We start from the raw sequence: 27,195 nt of genomic DNA, 5'->3' as shown, positions 1-27,195 counted from the left end.
ACTGTCCCCTCTCCCTCTGCCTCCTGACCGACCCTGGCACGTCCCCACGTAGCCCTCCACTGCATGACACACCCCCGCCTCTTGGGATCTATAGGTGTAACTATTTTTCTTTTTCTTTTTTTTTTTTTTTCAACGTTTATTTATTTTTGGGACAGAGAGAGACAGAGCATGAACAGGGGAGGGGCAGAGAGAGAGGGAGACAGAATCGGAAACAGGCTCCAGGCTCTGAGCCATCAGCCCAGAGCCCGACGCCGGGCTCGAACTCACGGACCGCGAGATCGTGACCTTGCTGAAGTCGGACGCTTAACGACTGCGCCACCCAGGCGCCCCAAGGTGTAACTATTTTTCAGTGGCAGCTGACTTCGGATCTGGCGGCCTTGCCATATTAAATAATAATAAAACCTATATTCCAAAGCACCTTTGTTTGTTAACGTTTTTATTTATTTTTGAGACAGAGAGAGACAGAGCATGAACGGGGGAGGGTCAGAGAGAGAGGAAGACACAGAATCTGAAACAGGCTGCAGGCTCTGAGCGGTCAGCACAGAGCCCGACGCGGGGCTGGAACTCACCGACCAAAGGTCATGACCTGAGCTGGAGCGGGACGCTTAACCGACTGAGCCACCCAGGCGCCCCCCAAAGCACCTTTAAATGGCAGAATTAAAAATATTTTAATCTAGTATTTCATGTTTATCTTTCAAAGCTGAGGAAGTAAAGGAAGAAGGTGACTTATACATAGAAATCACAGGAGTTGGGTGCAGGGTTGAAAAGAGAAGGATAAAGATGGCCCTAGAGCTGCCTTTAACTCCATGTGCCCTCAAACCCCCAAACACTAGTCATGATTTTAACGTCCTTCCTCAAACAAGTAGGTTGCCAGGGGGTTAGTGAGCATCCCCCACCTTGTCTATACAGAGGGAAAGCGGGTGGTGGCAGTGTGCAGAGTGTAAAGTCCCCGTTCACAGGTGGGGAGGTGAATGCCAGCCATGCTGCAGCAAGAGGCTGGTCTTCCCACTGGTTCCAGCTCACTGTGTTTCCACACACTCCATTGTTTGCTGTTTCTGTCTCTAACCTTTCCGTTCTGACATGAAACACGGTTTTTCTTTTGTTCCCATTTCATTCTTTATTGTTCACAAACTGAATTTTCCCAAGTGCTTAAATTAATGTGTGGCTTTAAGAAGTAATTATTTCTTCTTCCTTCCACTGTCAGCGGCATTGACTGGGAGCCCAGCTCTGCTCTGGCAAATGAGTGGGCTTGTTAACACTTGCTTTGGTAGGTGGGGAGAGGACATAGGGCTGATTCCTTGAAGGTCACTAATAAACAAAGGCTATTTTAGTACTCTTGCTGTTAAATGGACTATTCCTTCTTTCAACCAACTCATGGTTTTTATTTCTCTCAGCTCTTGGTGAATTTCATAATAAAATTCTTTATGAAATTATTTAACCATTATTAAAGAATTCTGTGCCTAAATTCTCTTCAAAAATTAAAGCACAAGTGTGATTAGAAGTTAATTGTGGTCCTATTGACTTTTTAAAACTAATTGCTTATGAATATGCAAACAATGAATATTAATTGTCTACTCTTTGCAGAGCACTGTTCTAGGTAATGGACATACATCAGTGAACAAAATTGAATTCCTTCTATCATAATTTAAACTTAAGATAATTTCACCATAGTACTGGCCAAAAGCATATAGAAGCAATTGCCAAAAATATAAATACAGAGATAAAAATCAAAATACCCAGTATTTTCTAACTAGGTTGGTTTAAAAGGTTGGTTTTGGCCTCCCTGATGGGAGAAAGGCAGAACACTTGTCCAAGTGATGACTGAGGGAGACTCAGGTTCTGAGGCAGAGTGGGAGGGATGAAGCTTTTTCAATCACAAAATATTATGTTGGCTCCCCCAAAGGAGGTTTCGGCTCTTCAAATATTAACTCCACTATTAAGTTAGTGCAGGTGCCATACATACTCTAGTAATAGGTGAGCTGTCTGTCTGAGTGTTCGCTGTTCTCTGAGTTTCCATGGGTGTTTCAGTGGGAAACCAGACAAGGCCACATCAGAAACTGCTAGTTAGATGCCACATGAAACCAGCAATGGCTCATTTTGAGTTAGATTTTCAAAAGCCCATTTATTCTACAATGAAATTTCATTAATTTTTCACACTCCACAGTCTAAAGCTATGTGATGAAAAATCTTGCTTTATCTCTGAGCCAAGGCAGTATAGATTTTAAAAAAGAACACATTGAATTGTATACTGTATTTTTTTAAGTTTATTTATTTAGTTAGTTTTTAGTAATCTCTATGTCCAACGTGGGGTTCGAACTCACAACCCCTAGATTGAGAGTCGCATGCTCTTCCAACTGAGCCAGCCAGGTTCCCCTTAGATTTTTTTTAAACAGCCAGAACATCTTGTTGTCACATGTTTGTGTTGAAAGGATTAGGGAGAATCCTAATTTCCTCCAGGTGTTATGGCATCTCTTCATCATAGCTGGTCGAAAAAGGACTGGAAAGGTGATCTCTCCCTCATTGTTAAAAGTGGTAGTCTTGCCTGACCAAAAGAACAAAGGACAGGGTAAGGGTAGGGCAGAAAGTCCTTACCTGACTGCTGGAAGATAACTACATTGTTCCAAACACAGAACTGATGCTTGTTGAGTGAATAAATGGTGACCTGTTCTTGAACATGTACAAAATGCCTCCAGAAGACTCCAAGAAATATTTGGGGTGGGAAGTCCTTTACAGGAAGCAGGTCTTCTGTGAACTGGTGATGTTTCCTCTGTGAGTGAAGGTGGGCTCATGTTTTTACAAAAACTTTGTGAGGCTGGGAAAGTTCAGGATGCTTCTGTTAATTAAAATGATCTAGATCCCCATGTTTCAACACTTGTTTAGCCATAGAATCTTGTTAAGCAGAAATTCTACATTTAGAACAGATAGAAGTGGAGCTTCTCTGGATGGAGAAACCTGGAACACACTCTCCTTGGACCCCTTCCTCCACAGAAGGATCCATAGAATGCAGTTTGAAAACAGAGGCAACAGATCAGTTCTGGGCTGATTATCTAAATCCTGTGAACAGGTTGAAGTGTATTTAATTTTTGCCCTTACTGTACCTCATCCTAAAGTTAAAACTTTGATCCACTGATTTCCTAATCAAATTCTAGAAGGTTACTCAATTTGTTCTTGGCTTCATATAGAAAAGAAAAATACTACCAAACTTAAGCTCCACAGATTGAATACTATGACAAATGCTATAATATAGTCTGCCATTTGACATCAACTTTGCTTTGAGTCTTCCAATTTTCAAGGCAAATGTATGAGGGATCAAAGTTCTACTTGAGGGGGGAAAAATATCACTGCTTAAGACCCCATCATTAAAATGTTACATGACAGTACGTAAGACTTAGGGAATGCATTAGAGGTTGGAATGAGTTTCATTTGATCATTTTCTTTTCATGTTGTTCCTATCATTCAATTTATTGATAATTTCACTGATAGAGTTTCATTTGATAAAAAGCTTGGGTCTTCTAACAGAGCCCAAGATCATGGTGAGTACTTCTTTTTTCCTTTTTCTTCTTTCTTTCTTCATTTCTTTTTTTCTTTTGCAACAGTTTTATTGAAATAATAATTCATATGCCATATGATTCACCTATTTGAAGTATGCAATTCAATGGTTTTTAGTATAGTCACAGAGTTGTGCAACCATTACGACAGTCATCTTTAGAACATTTTACATCACTTTTAAAGGAAGCCCGTGGGTCGGGGCGCCTGGGTGGCGCAGTCGGTTGAGCGTCTGACTTCAGCCAGGTCATGATCTCGCGGTCCGTGAGTTCGAGCCCCGCGTCAGGCTCTGGGCTGATGGCTCAGAGCCTGGAGCCTGTTTCCGATTCTGTGTCTCCCTCTCTCTCTGCCCCTTCCCCATTCATTCTCTGTCTCTCTCTGTCGCAAAAATAAATAAACGTTGAAAAAAAAAATTAAAAATAAATAAATAAATAAATAAATAAAATAAAGGAAGCCCGTGGGGAGCCAGGATGGCTCAGTCAGTTAAGTGTCCAACCCTTGGTTTCAGGTCAGGTCATGATCTCACTGTTTGTGAGTTCAAGCCCTGCATCAGGCTCTGTGCTAACAGTGCAGAGCCTTCTTTGGATTCTCTCTCTCCCTCTCTCTTCCCTCCTCTGCTCTCTCTTTCTCTCTCTCTCAAAAATAAATAAAAATTTAAAAGGAAGCCCCATTATCTTTTCAGCTATCACCCTTTTATGCGCTCTACCACCCTAAGTAGCCACTAATCTACTCTTCATCTCTAGAGGTTTGCCTATTCTGGCCATTTCATATACATGGAACCACATAATTTGTGGTCTTGTGACTGGCTTCTTAGCACGTTTTCAAGGCTCATTGATGATATAGCATGTAATCAGTACTTCATTCCTTCTTATGGCTGAATAATACTCCATTGTATGAAGAACCACATTTTGTTATCTATTCATCAGCTGATGGATATTTGGATTGTTTCTACATTTTTTGACTATTATAGATAATGGTGTTATTAATATTGTATACAAGTTTTTCCATAGACATGTTTTCATTTCTCTTGGGTATATACATAGGAGTGAAATTGCTGAGTCAAATGCTAATTCTATATTTAACCACTATATTTAACCACTATATTTAACCACTGCTACCAGCAGTGTATGAGGGTTGCAATTTCTCCATTTCCTCACCAACACTTGTTACCTGACTTTTTTATTATTACCATTCTAGTGAGTGTGATGTTGTACCTCATGGTTTTGGTTTGCATTTCCATAACGACCAATGATGTTAAGCATCTTCTCATGTCCTTATTGGCCATTTGTATACCTCCTTTGGAGAAATGTCTACTCAGATACTTTGCCCATTTTTAATTGGGTTATTCACTTTTTATTATTGCATCATAGGGGTCCTTTATATACTTTATTTTTTGAGAGAAAGAAAGAGAGAGCATGAAAGCAGTGGAGGGGCAGAGAGAGAGGGAGAGAAAGAATCCCAAGCAGGCTTGGCTCTGTCAGCATGGAGCCCAATGCAGGGCTTGATTCCAAGACCACGAGATCATGACTTGAGCTGAAATGAAGAGTTGGATGCTTAACCAACTGAGCCATACAGAATCCCCACGGGTACTTTCTATACTCTAGATGCATGACTCTTATTAGATATATGATTTTCAAATATTATTTCCCATTCTGTAGGTTGTCTTTAACCTTTTTGATAGTATCTTTTGGAAGTACATAAGTTTCTCATTTGGGTAACGTCCAACTTATCAATTTTTTCCTTATCTTATTTATGTTTTTGATGTCATATGTAAGAATCCATTTCCCAATCCAAGGTAACGAAGATTCATCCCTATGTTTTCTTGTATGAATTTTATAGATTTGGCTCTTACATTTAAGCCTTTGATTCATTTGGAGTTAATCTTTGTATATAATTATTTTTATTATCTCTTTCTTCTTTCACTTTTAGGTATCCAGAGGTGGAAGAATCAAAATCAAGACAACTTGACTGAATAACATGTAGAAATATTAATAAACTGGTTATTAGTGTATTGAAGAAGGGGAATATTGAGGCAATGGGGTTAGTTGGTTTTATGTTTGTATGACATATTGTGTGATCTACACATCCAAAGCTTTCTGGGTAAAATTGTGGTCAAACAATATTCAGAATTTCATCTCCACTTCCTTGCAAATGAACACTTCTTCCATTTTACTTATGAATATTCATACCTTGTTTCCATTCTTGCTATACAAGCTGTTTTGAACAGTGCTGCTTACATAACCCAGCTTTTGTTCCTCATTAAAAAAAAATCTGCTTTCTCCACAGGCGTACACACACACACACACACACACACACACACACACACACAATGCTACCTCTTTCCAATATGCTCATGTGTTTCCTGGCACAGGTGTCCCTACAATTCACCTCTTCTCGTCACTCACCTTTTAAGTCTTGTATACATCTGAAGTTTCTTACTTATTTTTGCAGGCGCATTTCAGCATTCGGCCAATCTGGATGATAAGAAGAAAACCCACAATGGTAAGGAAGGGCAAGATAACACACTAGAGTATTTAGTCATTCCTTTGTGTTTTAGTATAGAAATGTAAGATTTAGTCATGGAGTAAGTATAATGCATAATTATCACATTTGGGATGCTAAACACAGACACTGCATTCACTCTGTACATAGAGTTAGATGTGGTTCATGGAAAATGCAGGTTTTGCATTTTTCCAACAAAATAAGTGAGTGGGGGTGGAAGGAGACTGGCATTCTGATGATTATTTCAGAATACTAATGCCTACAGAAGCCGTGGCAATGTTGGCTGGTCTCCACTGCATTATGTCGACAGAAAATTGAGGGTTTCCCATTCCTCATTAGATGTCTCTTATAGAAGCAGCCCAACAGGTACTTTCGATCAACCAACAAGGAATTCTTTTGCCCCTCTATGAAGAAAACATTGTCTGAGTGCTCAAGGAGAGCCAGGCCAGGAAAATTAAAATAATACTCGTGAAGAGACTGGAGGACAATTAAGTATCAGATTATGTGATCCTGAATATAAGGGCCACAGAAGTACAATGAGGAGGGAGGTCAGTGAGCCTTGGTGGTGGGAGTGGTGGAGGTGTCATAAAGCTTTCATGGAGTATGTAGGTTGGGATTGGGTTGTGGAGAATGAAAACAATTTTTAACATTAAAGGAGGAGGGGAAGAAGGGCTATACCTTATGTGAGGGAGAAGGACAGAAACTAAGCCTGATGATGGGCCAGGCACCAGAGCAGGCCTTGTTACAATCTCACTTAGAATGTTTAACAACTCTGAAAGGGGGTGCGATAAGTACCCCTTCAAGGAGTTTAATTACTTGGTCCTGGTCACACAGCTTCTAAATAGTAACATAATGTTTGGATAAAAAGTTCTGAATTTCTTCCCCAGCAACGCACTTTATAGCTGCTGTCCTGCAGGCTCAGAGACTGGAGCTATGATCAATGCTCTCTGCACCAGCTCTGGTTCCTCCCTAATGCTCTCTCTGACTTACCAGGCAACACAGAGACTGAAAACCTCTGTCAGATCAGTGGGTTCCCAACTTGTGGATCCTTAGAATCTTCTCAGGAGTTTAAAACAAGCAAGCAAGAAAACAAACAAATAGGATCTATTTCTAGACCCCACTCCAGACCTAATGAAACCAAACATCCAGAGATAAGATGCTTAGATCATTTCCAATTGTCCTCCAGCACTCCATATATTACCATGGAAAAGTCGGCCAAGTGATAAATGTCTGTCAAATGAATAATTACATTAGCTAAAGTCATTGTTTAATCTAGTGATTTGATGACTGTAAGTTTCTTGTTTGCCTTGTTTTGTTTCTTCAGTATTATACCATGGTCATTCTTTTGGGGAAATATCTATTTCTGAGTGATGAACATGAGGACTGTGGGCTTTTCCCAGCCTGGAGTCCATCCATTTGGAGTGAACCCAAAGTGCATTTCATCAACGCTTACACAAAGGCAGATGTGAGGCACCTGGGTGGCTCAGTCGGTTAAGCATCTGACTCTTGCTTTTGGCTAAGGTCATGATCTCATGGTTCATGAGATCGAGCCCTGTGTTGGCCTCTGCGATGACAGTGCAGGGCCTGCTTCGGATTCACTCTCCACCCTCTCTCTCTGCCCCACCTCTCAAAATAAATAAATAAACTTAATTTTAGAAAAAGGAAAGAAAGGCAGATGCATGTCTCCTGGCACTGTGGGAAGATCCACACACCAACTTGCTTTGCAATCCTGGCTCTCTTTTAATCCTAGTCTAACCCAGTTGTGTTAAAACCAGCCTTGACTATTTCTATTTTCCCAGACTAACACATCAATGTTTTGTATCCTCTTTACAATTGTCCTATGGACTAGAAAGGTGGTTGATAGACCCTTGCTGATTTTCGTAAATGCGCAAATCAACAGTGGTTGCTGACTTTTGTAGTAGGGTAGAAGACAGGAGATTGGCAAGTAAGCTTACTTGGTCTTTATTAATTCCATTTGTAATGTGATTTAATGTCCAGTTGTAGATGGGTTTTGGGTTGTATTATGTTCATCAGGTTGATTTAAACATTGCTTGATTTGGTTGCAAAGTGAAGTGCTTGATCAAGTGGTTCTGTGATTTCTCCATCACTTTTCTTTCCATATCCATCCATTTTACCACGCGACCAAGGCTTCCCACTGCATCATCCAGATCTCATAGAGACATGCGATTGGAGATATGCGACCACGTAATTAGAAATACGGGAGTTCTCCAAGTTTAAGAGTGCTTCAGTCATAGACATAATTATTAGTGTAATAAAAACAGGAAAATTTTAAATGAGATTCACCTCCCTTTAGTATCCAGTGGATCTCAGATGATATTTCAGCTTTGGTTCATTTTCCCTTCTGCATTTATTATTCCATTATTATAAAATGTCACTTTGCCTATAAAACATTTTGCCTTGCTGTCAAGTTTTATTTGGTTCAGGTTTTAAGTCAGAAGCATTTGTGGCTGAACACTCCTGTCTGTGCCAAAGGAATTTTCCAAGCTACGATGTTTGTTAGTTTTGTAAATACACACATTGTTTCTAAGGTAGTTTGGGAATAACATTGGCTTAAAAAAACTACACACTAAAGCAAAAGACACACATTCGCAATATGACTCAGGTATAATGGGAACATTCCTTATCATATAAACTGAACTTTAAAAAATTGCTTTTAGAATTGATTTAGGTGGAATAAAAGAGGCAAATAATCTATGCCATTCATAGGACAGTAGTCACTAGGGAGAAGAGCAAACTGTTTGAAGCAAAAAGAAAAGAGTTCCTTAAAAGCTTTAACACACACAAGATGATTCAGTTTTGCCACATTAGCCTGGTCTGCTCCACTTTCCCACCCACCATTTCAATTTTAGTGACCTTTTCCTTATCATCAGGCTTTCAAAACCATCATCCAAATTTCCAGCTGCTTCTCCTGCCTGTAGAACACCAGCCAACCTGGTGGAAGCTCCCACCGTTGCCCTTTCCTCCTACTGCTTCTTCCTAAATAGAAACTCTTCATTAAATTAATTGTCTTCATCTAGTTTGATGGGCAACAGCCTGTTACCAGGGGCCTATCCCTTCCCTTAGTCTTTGAAAGGGGAACGAATCAAAGTACTGACTGTAGTGCCATGAGAAACAGTTTTTATTTTTAAAAAATCCAATAGGAACTCTGGTTAATTGACACATTCAGTATGTTTTAGTTTGTGCCCATAAGATTTATATGACCAGACAAATGTAATGTTCTACCTACAATCTACCAGATTGCTTTTACCATAAAATAAGCCTTCTTTATTGCTGATGTTTGCAGGGTGTGTCCCTTATGCAGTGCATAAGAAGAGACATGAATTATTTTTTTTTAAGAAAGCCAATGATTCTCATATAAATCCAGTTTTCAAGTGTTTGTCAATAGACAAGATAGCTTACCATCACCTATAAGGACATGGGCACTTTTGACAAGAGCATAAATCAGTTAATAGATTTAACTTATTTTCAGAGAAGAGGATTTACTTTAATGAGGTTTTGCTTTTGCTAAATCTATCATGGATGGAATTCCTACCTTTATCACAACTCCGGATGAATTGCTTAGACCACCCTTTAGAATGTGTCACAATGGCCACTGTCAGCTTTCAGTCACGACAACAGAGGAGCACCAGTGATTTGTGGCGAGTACCACACTGATGTGTATGTACTCGTGGATTATCTCCATTTCAGACTCCATTGCTACCAACCGAGTTGCATTAGGTATTGTTCATTATGACTGAATAACTGTATTTTAAGTTGCATACAACCTTACTGTAGGAATAAAGGCTAATAAAGAACCAATGGGGAAGGAAAATCCCAAACTAAGTGTCCTAAAAATATTCTACATTTTTTTTGTTAATTTACAATAAAATTGAGGCCTTCTGATGAAGCATCAATCCACTTCTCACTGAAAAGCGAGGGTGCAGGCTTGGAAATCATCTCACTTGGTCATAACCAATGCTCAACAGTGAGATCTGATAGATCATTAGCAGGAAAAAGGGAAGAAGTGTGGTTCTAGCTGAGGGTTAGGGAAAGAGACTGAGAAGACTTTAATGTCATGCAAAAAATAAATCATGTGCAAAATAATGGGCCCATGTGTGATTGCTCCGTGAGCTTGCTTTTGCGCTTAGATTATCCCTTAATACGTTAGACTTCTGGACCAAAAGGAAAGGTGAAGGATAGGGGACAACAATATTTTCAGGTGATCCCAGCCAGGAGAAAATGCAATAACTGTACAGTTGAGTTCAAAAGCCAAGAGGCAGCAGACATCCCTGATTCAGCCACATAGACAGCCCTTTCATGGCAATTTGCAAAGGTGGGTTTTTGTACTGGGTCCAATTGTCTTGATAAATAGTGCAGCTGATAAAAGCCTCCTGGCAAGGATCTTGCAGTAATTGAATAGATCCCCAGGCTGGCTGCCATCCGGCAATATAGTCCCAGACACCCGCATGGCAGGGCCACTGGGCAGCTCACCCTGGTCAGGAGTACCTCCCTGCTCTCAGAGCCAGAGGCTGCATTCCCACTTTAAAGGAGTCTCATTTCCCCCATTTTCCAAGAACAATGGGTTTTCAGCCTTTAGTGTGCCTGGGAATCCACTGAGCTTGGCTCACTCCAATTCTCCCGTGCACAGAATGGACGGTGATTTAATGTGGATTTTCATTTCTGCCTCAACAGAATGGATTTCCTGCATGAATCACCTTTATTGTGGTTTTATCCTGGGCCACTTAGCCAAGTTATAAATGATCTTTAGAGGCATGAGATAAATCTTCTGCCCCTTTGATTCACCAATTCTATGAACCAAAAAAGCTTAGGCTTATTTAGCCATCTATTTTCAGAGACGCCAACAAGGCTTTTGGTAGGCTGACGGCAGAAGACGGATGGGCAGTTTTGGGGTTGTCTATGAAATGGCTTGTGCGAGAATTCCTTGTATTCCCTGCCCTGTCATTTGTCTTCCCAAATTCCCTTAGCAGATCTTCTTCCACCTCCAAATTCATGCTGTGTGCAGGGCTCTATCTTTTCAAAGTTGCAACCTTGTTCCTAATACCACCTTGAACAGGTTCCTCTGAATACCGACTGGGGCATTTCTGGGTAGGATGGGCCAAAGTGGGTTCCACGAACTTCCAGGATCAGCCTCATTAACTAGGTGAAGCTATCAGGGTTCTATTTTCCCTTCCTCTCTCTCTACGCAAAGAAACAAACAAAAAGCAGAGATTGCATTTCAGACAGTTAGTTGCCTTCCGAACAGATCTTCAATTTTTTCTTTCACCCTCCGTCAGTCCTTCAAATCAATGTCTTATTTTGGGAATGTTCCTAGTAGCTCAAGGCGGTTCACAAAGAGTAGATTTCCTGGGTGAGCATGTGAGCAGTCCCCCTGATGACAGGGGCCCTGTAGGCTCTTGGAGCTCTGCTTGGGACTGGCCTTGCTCGCCCGAACGAGGCTGCTCTGCTCTTCTCTCCACTGCACGTTCCCTTCCCAGAAGCCAGCACTCAGGTAATCTGTCCTTGTCAGGATCTGGCACTGATGTGTATAAGTAAACATCCAAAGGCAGCAGCCAGCTAAGGAGCATGGCTAATTCCTCCCCGCTCATTGCAGACCTCTGTCTGGGACTCACCCTGTCACCTGGTGAGTTTGTCTTTTTGCAGGGGATAAGTGCCACTAGAGGCAGTTGGGAGTCTTCCTCAACAGGTTGACTTTCATTTTTTTTTTTTTTCAACGTTTATTTATTTTGGGGACAGAGAGAGACAGAGCATGAACGGGGGAGGGGCAGAGAGAGAGGGAGACACAGAATCGGAAACAGGCTCCAGGCTCTGAGCCACCAGCCCAGAGCCCGACGCGGGGCTCGAACTCACGGACCGTGAGATCGCGACCTGGCTGAAGTCGGACGCCTAACCGACTGCGCCACCCAGGCGCCCTTGACTTTCATTTCTAATGAAGCTTTTCAGAGACACCCTGGCCCTCGACTACATACCAGGAGGAGGACATGAGGTAGACCCTCTATGCAGGTTTATGGATATGCTCTGTTGGTCCTTCTATGATAATAATTTGTGCCCATTTCATACATCAGTGCCTCTTCAAAGTGATGGCCAATACCCCAAGAGGGACCTTAGCTGGATGAAAGTTATCAGCTGCAAAGCCCAGAAGTTCATTTCCCTGGCAAGATGGAAATTTACAATAGTTTAAAACTCTTTTTTCTGAAGTATAGGCACATGAGCAGTTACAAAAAAATAGTACAGAGTGGCCTGATGTTACCATTATTCAGCTCTCCCCCAGTGATACCACTTTTTATAATATAGTACATTAATACAATTAGGAAATTGGCAATATTTTCATGGCAAAGGAGAATAAGCATCAAAAAGCCTCAAATGTACACTTAGTATTTAGAGTTTTGGTCCAAATTTATTTCTTTACTTAAAGAATGGCTATAGGCGTGCCTGATGGCTTAATTGGTGGAATGTGCGACTCTTGATCTCGGGTTGTGAGTTTGAGCCCCATATTCAGTGTAGAGATCACTTAAAAAATAAAATCTTAAAAAAAAAAAGAATGGCTACAAATGAGTCACATGGGGACACTCCATGTGTCCCAAAAAATAAGGTGCCCATTAAAAGCCATTGCAGTCTATTTTGACCTCTACTCTCACACAGAAGAGATTCTATGCAAAAAGTGGTACACTATTCAGAAAGAGAGGCTTTCAAAAATAAGGGCCTCCAAACACTCTTAGTTACCTTTAAAAATAGGTGTTCTTGGCTAATTGGGTCACTCCTGGCATCTTTTTATGGGGTCCAATTCCTCAGATATCTTGACTACTATGTTGGCTGAATGAAGTTCAGGAATAATGGAAGAGCCAGCCTTTTTAATAATCGTGTACCTAGGATGGGTTGGCAGAATGTGGTTGATATTTATTTATTACATAGGAGGTAAGAGCTCAGCTCCTGAACTCAGACAGGACAGGCTTAAGTCTGTCTTAAACAGACTTTCTGATAAAAGTTGACTTTGAACAAGTTATTTGACTGCTCTAAGCCTCAGTATTCTTGAGCATAAAATGAGAATGACATAGTACCTGAGAAATCAGTGCCAATTGATTGGAAAATCTCGGGCATATAGTAGGTGCACAATAAATTTAGCTGTTGGTATGAATAATCACTTTTAATTAGGGTATTCTGGGTAATAATTTTTATTTCATTCAGTTACTTCAAAGTCAGTCCAGATAATTTGTGAAATATCTTTCAGTCTTATGGTATGAAAAGTAGCTGGAGGAGATTTACTGTTCCTCATATTTGGAGAACCATTTGGATTTCCACTGAAGTTATTATTTTCAAATAGTAATTGCTTAATATCCCATCATGCATTATAAATCATTGCATAACTTCTAGATTAAATGCCCAGGACCAACTGTTTGTTGAAAAGGTATGTGCATAATAACATAGTCTAAAATTGGATCAAAACATAGTCACAAGATTTTCAAGTCTAAAGTTAATATAACCGAGGTCTATATAACTAACTTAAAGTTAATGCATCTAGACCCATATTTACCTGGACATTTATTTCTAAAGTAACAGATACCAGGTTGGCTGAGTGGCTCAGTTGGTTAAGCATCCAACTTCGGCTCAGGTCGTGAACTTGTGGTTCGGGGTTCAAGTCCTGCATCAAGCTCTGTGCTGACAGCTCAGAGCCTGGGGCCTGCTTCAGATTCTATGTCTCCCTTTCTCTCTGCCCCACCCCTGCTCATATTCTCTCTCTCTCTCTGTCTCTCTCAAAATAAATAAATATTAAAAAAAAAAAGAAGGTAACAGATACCATTGGAAGTGCTTGTAACAATCAGTCAAACATTAAGGAACATTAATTGTTTTTGAAAAAATGTGTATTTGTTGTGAAAAGTAGATCTGTTACCATGGTTGCCTATGTCTTGTTTATAATTGTAGGTTTTCTGTTCCTGGGAGTTAAAGTAGTTTAGGAACCAATAGCAAATCTACCCTTTCAACATCAGCCCTACCTCAGTTGATAATTAGTTAATAAATCACTGAAAATTGCATGTAAATAATTTCAGACTTTAGATTTTAGAGTGAATGGAGAAGCATCCCCAAAATATGTTTACACTTCTTTTTAAACAGAATATTAGACTCCCATTTATGTTGGCATAAATTAGTAGCATGAAAAAAAAATCTCAAAATTTTTCTGAAGAATTATCAGCAAACAGTGTTGGGAAAATGAAAGGAGCCTTGATTGTTATGAGGTTTTGTTGCCAGATAATGTGATGCTTTGTAAACAAAGACTGCTCTACAGTGATCTAGCACAAAAGGCAGACCTCTTGGATTGGAAATATGTCCTTTTAGGGTTTATATTTCAAAAACTGACACCTCATAAGTAACTCTAGCTTTTTGGCTTCTTATACTGAGAACCAACCCAAGTGAATTCAGTGCCAGAAAAGGGCACTGATGCCCAGGACCAAAACTCAATCCTCTGTATCAAATGATCATTAGCAATGTGTATCTATGCTTTCTTGGTTTTCCTCTTTTGGGGAGATGGAGCAGACAAAGTTGCTGTCTTGAAATTTTTGTGAAGTGTATTTTCAGAGTAACAGAAATGTGAGAAAAGATCTGTTTCCACTTGGATTCTAACAGTGTGGTCTCAGACAAATAGACGAAACCTGAGGCAATTAGCAAGACTTTCTAGGTAAACAACCTAGAAAGATTGGTTGATCAACACAAGAAAAGGATAGAGTTTTTAAAGAAAATGTAAGTTAATATCAGATATCTGGATACGGAACTACCTTTGAACATAAAATTAGTGATGGAATGAACCACAAAGAAAAATAATATATTTGACTGCTTAAAAATGAACTGTCACAGGTCAAATATCCTAATACAATTATATGCCAAACAGGAGCAATTTTAGCCACCAATAGGCACAGGAAAAACAGAATATTTTTAATATTTAACAAGTTTATATTGTAAAAAGAGAAGAGTCACTAAGTAGCAAATGATAGAGACAATTTACACTAGAAGAAATAGAACTGGCTAATAATTATAATAAGAAAGCACCTAAAATTGCTAATATTAAAATAATGAAATTTAGAAACAAGATACGGTCTTTTCCTTCATGAAATTAGCAAAGAATCAAAATACTAGGTATATAGTGTTACCTTTCAATGTTGTTCCCTCAGTATGGTGAAGGCCAGGGTTCTGGAGGTGAATCATCTGGATCCCAAACCCAGTTGTACGACATTGGAAAAGTTATGCAACTTCTTTGTCAGTCTCTCATCTGTAAATAGGTATGAGAGGATACCTACTTCATATTGGTATGGTTACAGTTAATGATATGACACACATAGAGCATTTCGCACTGTGTCTGGTACATAAGACATCAAAAACAAATGGGAGCTGCTATCAGCTACTGTTACAGTCTCATTCACTGCTGGTAGAAGTTTAATCTACAAATTGCAATAAAGGCAGAAAGCAATAGGGCAATACTTAATCAAAAGCATTAAAAATAGTCAAGTCTATTTTTAGGAAACCATTCCAAGAAAGTAATCTGTTGTGCACAAACATTATGTGCACATGATATGCACAAACACTATCTTTAGATGGTCATAAAGATAAAATGTTCCAAATGATCTAAATGTTCGATAATGGAGAAATGAATTTAACTTGATTACACGGCATCATTCTGTGGTGGAGCACAACATGACTATGAAAATTATGCTTTTTGAGGAAGTTTTAATGACTGGCATACACTTAGGAAATAACATGAAAGAAGCAGAATATGAAATTATATTTACAACACACCTCAATTATGTGAACATAGATATACATTAAAGACATAAATACAGAAAACTATGAAGGAAACAACATTTTAGTGGCTGTTGTTTCTGGGCAGTGAGATTATGGGTATTTTTAAAAATATGCTTTTCTGTGCTTACTTTTTCTATAGTGCAGCTGTGTCACTTTTTCCGCAATTAAGACGAAACCTGAATTCAGAAAAGAAGATTTGAGATGGCATGGTGGGACATGTCATTTGTTCCTCATAAAATTTAAAATGTTTTCAAAGCTCTCAGAGGAGAAACAAGAGGAAATAAATCTGTAAGAGACACAAACATAAACGCATTTATGTTTTGATCTTGACTGATGCTTATATGGGCTAAACTTAATCTCCACCCACTGTCGAGTTTCTGTTTGCAACTACAGTCAATCAGTTGATTCACAATGTTTGTTTCGGGCCTTCTCTATGCCAGGCACTGGGCCCCACAAGGGAGACCATGTTGAGCAAAGCAAGACCTGTCTTTACCCTCACTGAGGGGTCAGGGGAAGATATAGCAATTCCAGATCAAAGGCTCAACAAAGACACTCAGGCCCTCATGTATTTAGAGATTTGTAAATTTGTTAGAGCTGTTCTTTAGTTAAAAAAAATATAAAGTGCTTTCCCTCCGCCCCCCCCCCCCCATTATAAGGAATGTTTTCTAAAACCAAAAAGAAAAACAAGATGTCCAAAGTGTCTGAGATGCTGGCCTTGTAGATGTGGCTGGAGGAAAAGGTAGCCTGGGTCTCAGGGAGGGAGTTGACGTGTGAGGACACAGGGTTGCTCGCTGTGCTCCAGGTCACAGAGAATGCCATTGTTTGTTCCTGGAAACTGTTGCTTTTGTTCACCAGCTCCCCCACCCTGCCCCAAAGGGAGCACATGAACGATCGCAGTCCTGGCTTACTGTTCCTTTGTAAAGCACCCTCATTCCTTCTTGTCAGCATTTCTACCATTTAGTGACCTTGATAAAGATAATTAAGCAAGCAATAAAAATGGCTCAGAAGAAAGCAGGTTCATATGAAGTTGTTTCCCAGTGTGGAAGAATGAGCTCCTTTTTCACTCTGCCCCATAGTAAATACACACTCACATATCTGCATTTATATTTGTACATGTGCACATACACATATATGCACATATAACAATGCAGACAGGCTTTTTAGAAATCAAAAGGCTGAAGCACATGGAGACATTTTTGTTAAGAGAGAAAATGCACTATGCTATTAGTACATGAAAAATAAAACAAGATTTATATACCTTGAGGGGGCCACAAAGCTTTTCTACAAATGTTATGATTATAATCCCAAGTAAAAACAGATTAGAAAGATTTGTTCGAAATAATAGTTCAGGTAACCACCATTCAACCACCTGCAGCTTCACCTTTTGGGAAAATAATCAAGAATGAGAAAATTCGAAAGTATAGCCAGGGTAGACACTTGACTAATGCAGCCTCCCCTTCCCCCACTAGGCCCCCACTCTTCTCACTCGGTACACGTTTCTGACAAACTACATTTAGCTATCAGCCTTCCAAGACCTCTGCAGATTAGACACAGGAGTCCTCCCAACTGCCCTGGTGTATTGATGGCAACATGAAATAACAATTAAAAGTAAGGGGGAAAAAATAAGAAAACCATAAAATGTATGTGCAAAGATTCAAGGAACAAAGTTGCCTGGTTTCATATACCGTAGAGAAATAGTCCTCAGCGAGCCCTGAAGAAATGGCTCCTTAAGTATGCTGTACAGGACACATTTTAACATGCATTGTGCTAAATGTTTCTTTTTTCAGTTTTTTAAAAGTAAACTCTATGCCTAACATGGGGATCAAACTCCAAGATGAAGAGTCGCATGCTATACCAACCAAGCCAGCCAGGCGTCCTACGGATTGTGCTCAGTCTTAAAGAAATGGTTACATTTTATTCTGTATACTCAGTTGAAGTTAGACTAGTGGGAAATTCATCTTAGTATATTGTCCATTTAAAAATATCTTAAAACAAATGAGTTTAAGGGAGCAAGCTTTGACTCAACCAAAACAAACAAACAAAAGAATCTCACTTAAAATAAAAAACAGAGAACTCATTTCTGGAGTTCACACACACATGAACACCCATACACATATATTCCTATACAATAATTAGCTGCACTTCAGTAAAATGCTTTCTTTTGTGATTCAAGCTAGAGAAAAAAATAAAACAAAACACTGCTTTGGTTTAGAAAAAAAGATTTTTGAAAACATCCACAGGGAACAAGCAATACATTTCTTTAAACTCCGGATATCAATGTAATTACTTCAAAAGGCAGATCAATGTGGCTCGACTTTTGAATATCTAATATAACTACCACCCATTCCTCTCAGAAGAGATTCATTTTCATTGCATTCTATAAAATACATTTCTTTTCCCCATTCTACAAAGCTCAAACTGCTTTCCAAATATTCTATTACACATAGGGCTGAATCTGCCATTCTGATTTTTTTCTTACAGTGATGGTAACGTAGGAAAAATTCCTCTGGAGATTTTATAGTGAAGCCTATAACCCTTGATCTTCAAGATACAAGCTATAGGAAGCTGAAAAAAAAGTTTCTGAACATCAAACACTTGTCAACTGGGGTTTCTTACCCCTGGACAGATTTAGAGCAATCTAAATCTATTTCTCAGAGTTTTGCATAAAGACCAACTCGAGTGTATCTTAGGAGAACAGACTCAGGCTCCTACTTCATCCCTGCTGTTCTGATGCTGTAATTGTAAAGTGTGGCGGTGTGGATTCTAGGAATGTGGATTTTCACTGGTACTCCTCGTGGTTGGTGACTTAATCTTTAAGAAGCCCTGTTATCCCCAAAGCTATTGGAACAGGCTTTCCATTCCTCTTTTACTGGTTCTTCATCTGTTCTCTTTATCAAACACACTGGGATTTTAACACAAGATACATATCTGTTTTCAAGTTTAAAATGATACTCTCCTTTAGTTTTGACCTTGCTAAACCAAAGGTATTCATCCATTTGATAGCTTTGTTGGTCTTGACTACACCACCTAGTGTGAAGAGAGGTAATTGCAGGTTCTTTTGAAAACCCAAAATGATTTGAATGCTTGTTTGTATGACTCTAGATAGAGATTTAGCAACCAGAATTTTCCAGCCAATATTTCAATGAGATATGGCCTCCCTATAATTTCTCTAAGGCAGCATTAAATCTTAAGCATTTAGCAGCTATATATGGAATCAAATATTTAAAATTATTCATTATTGCTGGAACAAATATTTTGTTTAGGGTGAAATTTCGTAAACACTTAGACTGGCATTCCATCGTTTTGTATATGATACATGTATATTTATGGTACATTGGCACCTTTGTATAGTCTGCATTTTCAACACATGTACAATTTTGAGTATTTCAGATTCAGGGCAGAGTGTCAGTTAACCTTCTGAATTATTACCAAAGTTGACATTTGAGTCTCTGCATTTGAGATAAGATTGGTGGTCAAAAAAACTATTTGCTTTGCACTTGGTCAGCATTATAATTCCCAGCTTTCATGTTGTTCCTTCTCCTTGGTGACAATTTGTTGGGTAATGTGGCACACTCTGGTTTTTAAGAACAAGCTGCCTTTAAAAGGGATAAAGGAAAATTACTGCTTTAAAAAGCTTACTTGACAAATGACACCAGGCAGAAAGCTTAATTTTGTGCTGAATATGAAGCCACTAACATAAATGGATAGTATACCATTTCCTGTACTAAGATTTCATGAATAAAATAGGAGAAGCTAAGTTCTGTCCTCATTCCACCCAAAACTGTAAATCAGAAGTGCATTTTTGTACATATTCCCCAAACTATGCCTTAATTTAAAAAAATAGAAAAATATGATAAATGTGATGTTATAAACAAATATATATCATACAAATAATGTTAGAAATAAAATTGATACTATAAAGAAAGAAGAACCCCCCCTCCTTTCTTCCTTCCTATTTGTGAGGCATAATCATATCTCAGGTTGTCTCAATTAATTGCTGCCCAGAGCCTGACTGTGGTCACAGATGGATGCATTGCAAAATAGTTAGCAATCCATTTACACATGCCTCAAAAGGGGAAAACGTTATTCACTGAATTAAAAGGACTGCCTATGAAAGCAGAGCAGAATCCTTAGTAGTGGAAAGGGTGAGGTGAACAGCCATGCAACAGAATGTACTTGCAATGTGTCTGTTGCTTCTGGCTGTGCTATAGTAAGAGCAGAGCCCACTCCAACAAAAATTGTCTCTCTATGCCATGACATCTGCATCTGTGCTCTCTGCCACCTTAGCAAAAGAACTGGTTAGAATAAGTCACTCTGCATCTTTCAAAATGTGTGTCTACAGAATTCTACTTACTCTGAGGGTTTAAAAGTATACTTAACAAAATGGCATCATGGTCAAATAACTCTTGGAACCATTGTATTCAACAATGATTCTTCAATTCTTAGTGTAGGATATTTCAGAATATCTAATTTCATGTATCTTTCTTTTCATTGAGTAGCTCATGAAACAAGTATTTCTAGGAATTTGCTTTAGGAAATGTTGGCTTCATAGGTTATTTTAACTCAGAAGTATGCACATATATGTTGTATATGTGTATATTAAACACAAATTCAGAAAAAAATTGGGCCATTGTTCTTTGTGCTCTGTAATTTACCACATAGTTTACTGTTAATTTGGTAACAGTGCTTTAAAAAATATTTTAGGGGCGCCTGGGTGGCTCAGTTGGTCAAAGTCATCTGACTTTGGCTCAGGTCGTGATCTCACGGTTTGTGGGTTTGAGCCCCACATCGGGCTGTGCTGACAGCTCAGAGCCTGGAGCCTGCTTTAGACTGTGTCTCCCTCTCTCTGCTCTTCCCCTGCTTGCGCTCTCTCTCTCAAAAATAAACATTACAAAAACTTTAAAAAATTGTAAACTATCCATTGTAAAACCGAAATAATCATTCCATGGTGAAATCTACAGTTTGGAATTGCTACACAGAATATGGGCTTTGTCCTTAAGACAAAGCTTGGTGGGAACAGAAGCAGACATGGAAGAGATAGCTTCAGTATAATGCAAAGATGTGTTTGAGTTACTGCTACAGAATGCTCTGGGAGACCATAAAAATAGAAATTGCTCATTTGTTGGGCATATTTCCTTTGATGGAAAATAGGTCTTGGAGGAGACAATGCTTGAGCTGAATACTGAAGAATAAATAGGGATAAGTGTTTCAAAGAACTGGAATGAGGTGGGGTCTGTGCTCCAGGCAAAGGGATAGCTCCAGGCATAGAAGAGCTTATCCTATAATACGTGGGAAGTTCTGTTTTATGATGAAGGGAAAGGCAAAGATGAAACTGTAGGTAGGAAGGCACCAGGTCATGGAAGGAGTCTGGACACAGTGGTTCTCAAACATGTTGATACATCAGAACCAACCGATCAGTATACATATATACATCAGAATATTTACTGAAAATACTGTCACCGCTACCACCTCGTCCACTCTGTTACTACCACTGCTATACTCTTCCATTTTCTAAGCATTGAAGCATTTCATTTACACAATACTATGCAATTCTTAATACAACACTATATGAGGAAATATATTTATCTCCATTTTTTCACTTACAGATAAATGAAGATCAGAATGATTAAGGAATCTGCCCAAGGTGATGGCAGCACGCAAGATTTGAACTCAAGTATTCTAGTATCCTAGTGGAGATGACAGAGTATTCAAAATTACTTTTTTTTTATTTCGTTCTTGCAGTAACGTCATTTCAGAAATTAGTGATTTCTTTGAGTATTCAAGACACTTCCTTTCTCTTACCTGATTTTTTTGTAAGCTACCTCCACCCTTTTTATATTTACTCATCCTCCAATAAATAGTGACTTGGTGGTTGTTGACACAGTAACTGTGGAATGCCCATGACCCTATTCTGCATCTATATAGTTCCCACATTTCCTATAGTTTTAAGGCAGACTTTTTAGGCTTTAGTGAGCTTTCATTTAGAGCACTTCTACAAGTTTCCTGATTTCCTGATACTCTGAGCAAATGAAGAAAGTTAAAAACCTATAATCCCTAGGATGTCCTGTTTCCCATGTCCTCTGCAGTTTCTCTCGCACTTCAGTAAGTGGACAAGCCCCGAATGCAATGCGGTCTAGTTGCCCTGGGGGTCACAGTTTCTGACTACACGGAGAAAGGAGAGATACTCTGGGGAATGGCTAACCAGTATCCTGATTGCCTTAAAAACCTCTACCCAGACATTTAGCATTAGAAAAGCGGCTGCATGGCAAAGAGTCTGAATCAGGAGGATGAAATTAGGAAAGGATGAAGGATATCTGCCGATATTTTAGAATGAAAGCCTCCATTATTTTCAGAGGTAAAGCACCAACTAGTCACTTGCTTTTGTCTATCATTTGACTTTGGAGTTAGAGAAATTTCTCCAGGATTCTGGCAATAGTCCTTTAAAAAATTGCATTATGACTATCATTAAAAAAGAAAAGCTTTCTATGTATTTTTGTGGAAAATAGGAGAAGCTGTGTCAGGCTGTTAACCAGATATGAGTTTTAACCAATTCTTTTGAAAATTCATAACAAATAATGAAATCTTGGAGCTATTTATCTCCACAGAAATGAGGACAGCTATTTATTTGATAATTTCCACATGAAAAGCTTAATTTTTAGAAGCATATTATGAGTGCACAGAGTACTTTATTCCAATGTTTATATTCACTTGGACCTTGTAGGACAATTTTAAAGTTACTATTAATAGCTACATTTGATGGATTGAACAACTGTTTTTTCCAGGTAAGGCTGTAAGTTTCGGGAAAATTCTTTATAATAGTTTGTGAGTGGGTGGAGGGTTTATATTAGGAAATATTGGTTAAATTAGCAGATAAACTCCATGTCTAAATCAACACTGCTGGATCAAAAATGAACCCATTGTCATCCAGTTTCTATCCATAACTATGTCAGAGACTCTAGGAGATGAAGAGGGTGGCATTTCTGGTTTGAGCTGGAAAAATAACCAGGATGAAGTATCCAATGCAATGTTCTTTAATAACAATCTCATTTTTCAAGGTCATCGTGTTCAGGGTCATCTTTAAGCTATTGTTTTATTTCCGTAAGGTCTCTAGCTCTTCCTTAACTCCAGTTTTAAAAAAACAAGTTTGTCTTTAAAACGACAGCATTGACGTAAGCTGTAGCCACTGGAGTGCCTAAGGGTGAATATCAGCTTGCCATTCCCTGGAGGTGAATACATACATATATTTTAAGTTTTCAGGTTTAATCATCATGCCTCTTCCCTTATTCATTACATGAATAAAATGTCACCTTATTTATAAGATCATATATATTAAAGTATTTTAATCTAACATAAATGAGTCTTTATTAATGAAATGATCTTTCAACCTACATAGATCTTATCCAGTTCTTTTTAAGAAATGTGCAAATTAGACATTATTATTATCCTTACTTTATACGTGAGGAAATTGAGGACCAGCATTGGATGGTGGAACACAGGAGGTAAATCCTATTCCTGTGATGTGACCAGAGGTCCTTGGGATGATAGTCCAGGGCTCTTTCTACCATTGCAATGATCTCTGAATATAGACTGTGTTAGAATTTTTCTCTTCTGAACTGAAAAGCTTCCTCTGTCATAGATTATACAGTTAACAGCCTAGAAAATATCACTTTATTTAAAAAGTTTATAAAATCTGCCTAACAATATTACAGCAAGTTTGTTTAATATATAAGAGGGGAAAGTGGGTTTTTTTTGTTGTTGTTAAGTTTATTTTGAGATAGAGTGAGCGCACATGGGAGAGGCAGAGAGAGAGACACACACAGAGAGAGAGAGAGAGAGAGAGAGAGAGAGAGAGAGAGAGAGAGAGAATACCAAGCAGGCTCCACACAGAGCCCAAAGCAGGGCTGGAACTCACAAGCCATGAGATCATGACCTGAGCCAAAACCAAGAGTAGATACTTAACTGACTGAGCCACCCAGGCACCCTGGTGGAAAAGTGCTTTAATGCCAATGTGGAGGCCCATTTAGGCCCCCCAGAATTAATATAAAGATTATTTTAAAGCAAAGACATTTGGGATTTAATAGGTGCAGCAAAAAGCCTTCCTTTACAGAAACTTCTGGGAGTGGGCTGCCACCAGTCCCATTTTCAGGGGATTTTTATGTCTGAGAAGAAAAAAAGCTAAGACCAAGTCTGGCTTGAATAAATATTATCACAGATTTTCTTATTTTTTCTCCTAGAAATCCATTTGTTCCTCTCATAGAAGCCTTTTCTTCTCCTTCCCCCTGTTAAGTTAGGTATATAACTCCCATTTTTATATACCTATAAGATATATATAGGTATATAGGTATATATGTATTTCAGAAAGCCACTTCTTTTTTATATATAAGTTTTGGTTGTTCCCCTGATAACCTATAAGTTTACATTTAATTTGCAGGCCTCTAAAACATGAACCTAAGAGGGTAGAGTAAAAATGTTGCCTCTCCTACACCACTACCCCAAATCAGATATTTTTAATTTTTTACTGTAATAAAAACATGTAACATAAATTAGATTATCTTTTTATATATTTGAATCCAGGCTCTTTTATTGACATATTTTGTAGTAATTGCAACAAATCTATACCTTTTTCATAGATAATCATTTTATTAGGTACAGTTTATTGGGTACTATCCAGTGCCATAAGTGGAATAAGTTATTTCATGTTTAGCCCATTCAATTTTCTCGTATGTTTAAGGTAGATTTCAGTATTTTGTATACTGCTACTGAGAAATTTGAAAATCGGAATGATTAACCAGCTTGGCAAATTTAATACACCTAATTAGCAGTGAGGATGGGTGCCTTGCTTTTCTTTTATCAATTTAATGACAATACATGTTTCAGTCAAGGGGTCCTTCTATAGTACATCTAACAACATTTGTTGGACCATTAGTTCCCTTCCAGGCTTCAATAAATAACAGAATTAGGAAGTGTTTTGAATGTTGCTTTTCCCACTATTTGGTTGCTTCTTTAGGATAGATTCTCAGAATGTAGTTCTTACAGTCAAACACTATAGATAATTTTGTGGCTCATGATACACATTACCAAATTACTTTGCAAAACCATTTTTTTTAAGTCTGTACTGTAGTCACTCTTGAATCTAAGTTATGCTTTGCTTTTGTTCTACCTTTCTCTGGAAGTCCTTTTTGAGTGTTACAGCTATGAAACAAATTGTAAGTATCCAGGGAGAGATTTTAAAAACCACTTCACAGATAGCTCCCTAATGGCATGGGACCAATGAAATATAGGCTACACCGTTGGCCCTCGGGAAGGTAATCATGAACCAGTGGTGCATTTAAAAACAGATAGGATGCCCAAATGCATAGGCTAAGATAATGTAATTCTCCCATCTTAACCCTCCCCGGTTGGATTCATGCTTTGGCTTTATAAACCAAAAAGGGAAAATTTGAAAATGATTCCATCAAGGAATCAGAAAGTAAAGCCCATGAATCAAGATCTGAAGAGGTGAAAGGATTCAGTTGGAAAGAATCCCTGCCACCTTCAGGGCAGATGAGAAAGACCAGCTCCCCCAAATGTAGGATATGGTAAAAAAGGGCACAAGTTTTGAGTCAGAGCAACCGGTCTGTGAGGCTCAACTCTTTTACCTACTTGCTGTGTGACCATGGGCAAATACTGATCTTCTTGGGTCTCAGTTTCCTCATCTATAACGAGGGGATAATAGCCTTTTCAAAGAATTGCTGGAGGGAATGAGATAATACAGTAACATAATCCACATAAAAAAGATACCAAATGCAGCACTGCTGCTCCTCCGCCGGGCGGGGGAGCGGGGGGGGGGGGGGTGGAGGAGAATGGGACTCAGGAGAGGAAAAAAGGGAGCTTCCATTTTAACCGGAATATTTTGTATCTTTTATACAAAGGTACAAAGACCTGGAGCAAGTAGGACGAAATATTGACGCTTGTTAATCTGGAGGCAGTGCTTGTTAAATTATTTGCTGCATTTTTTCTGCTTTTATATTTAAGTTTTTAATTAAACTCTTCTCGTGTCTGGCATATAGGGAACACTCACGGATTCAGAAGCTTTCCCACACCCTTTGTCAGAAGCTGGCGTCTTTACTCTGATAAAGAGTCTTTACTCTGATAAAGAGTAAAGTAGGACCAAGGAAACAAATTCTGGCTTGTAAACCTGAGCCTAAGTGGAATGTGCCTCTGAGGAACTGCGCACCCACCTTTTGTAATGAAGGTCAAGACATCAAGTTCACCCCCTGCTGTGCAGACTGGAAAAAACCCAAGTGTCCCTACACTACCTTCTTCAGCTTTCCTACTCAGTGCAGAGATGTGGTGTTTTATGTGATTTATAGTCTACAGCTGGATTCCATTTTCCATATGGGATTTTCTATCAAGGAAAGCTGTTTACATTATAATTTACTGCAGTATGCAACTCCTGCCAATGTATTGTCACCATGATTTCCATATTGGAGCCCTCCCTACCCCACAGCGATGTTTATTTAGTCTATACAGTTTGTTTAGAGTGTCCTCATGGAAACTCTGGATTTAGGGTTATGAAAGTAACTGTTACAGAGCTCCTGAATGTGGTGGACCCCTCTTGAAAGCTGTCTTTCCTGAAGCTTATTACAAACCAAATGATCACCACCTACAGCAGGGTGAGCTTAGTGATGACCTCACGCTATCTTTATGTTGCAACAAATATTCACATAACACACAACACATGGTTCATCAACTCAGAGGGTTTTCAGCCGCTGAAAACAACACTGGGCTCTTCGGTGGGTTAGTTGTTCTTTTTTGATCTCTGAGCTTCCCACCTTTGTTCCCTCCCATTCTCCCCTCACCTTGACTCTGAGAAAGGAAAAGGGAGCGTTCTGAAGAGAGAAATTAAATTAATTAAGCCCAACTGTATGCAGTGATGGGCTCTTGAGTCTTCTATTCTATGGAAAAAGACTCATTGCTCACGCAGGCTGAGCTTTGAGAGCAGTGTTCTTCCACTGCCAGAGAATGAGGAAAATAGTTCCTTTTCTCTCTTTCCTTCTTTCTTGGCAGAATTGATGCAGGGGCCACGTGGCTGTCAGCTCACTCAGGGATAAGCACAGAGGAATTTCAGAATGTTTTAGATGTTATAAAATTGCAAGTTAACAGCTGACAGAGGTTGTTACGGAAATTAGACAGTCTTTCACATCATTTATCAGAGTGCTTACAATTCCCGTTTCAAGGCAGGTGAAATAATAACGGATATTTGGAACTGAATCATATTCAGTGCTTGAAAGAGAAAGAAAATCTGCATCCACTCCCTCTCTCTCTGCCCCTCCCCCGTTCATGCTCTGTCTCTCTCTG

The 27,195-nt window shown here is 39.0% G+C and overlaps 1 protein-coding gene across 3 annotated transcripts in view; it reads right to left on the bottom strand.

Annotated features, from left to right (window-relative positions):
• ELMO1 (engulfment and cell motility 1) overlaps nucleotides 1–27,195 on the bottom strand; it is a 641,219-nt gene that overhangs the window by 570,134 nt on the left and 43,890 nt on the right. The window contains exons 7-8 of one of the 3 annotated variants that reach the window (XM_040472227.1): nucleotides 15,984–16,031; nucleotides 15,207–15,325 (exon numbers count right to left, since the gene is read on the bottom strand). The gene's annotated coding sequence lies outside the window, so the exon portion shown is untranslated. Of the gene's footprint in view, nucleotides 1–5,951; nucleotides 5,969–15,206; nucleotides 15,326–15,983; nucleotides 16,032–27,195 lie in introns of those variants that run through there. The other 2 variants (XM_040472225.1, XM_040472231.1) reach the window with 2 other exon arrangements.

Source organism: Herpailurus yagouaroundi, unplaced genomic scaffold, assembly GCF_014898765.1.
Source record: "Herpailurus yagouaroundi ecotype Mexico unplaced genomic scaffold, PumYag 100, whole genome shotgun sequence".
Taxonomy (NCBI): domain Eukaryota; kingdom Metazoa; phylum Chordata; class Mammalia; order Carnivora; family Felidae; genus Herpailurus; species Herpailurus yagouaroundi.
Note: the sequence above shows the minus strand (reverse complement) of the source record. Positions and strands in the feature narration are given on the sequence as shown.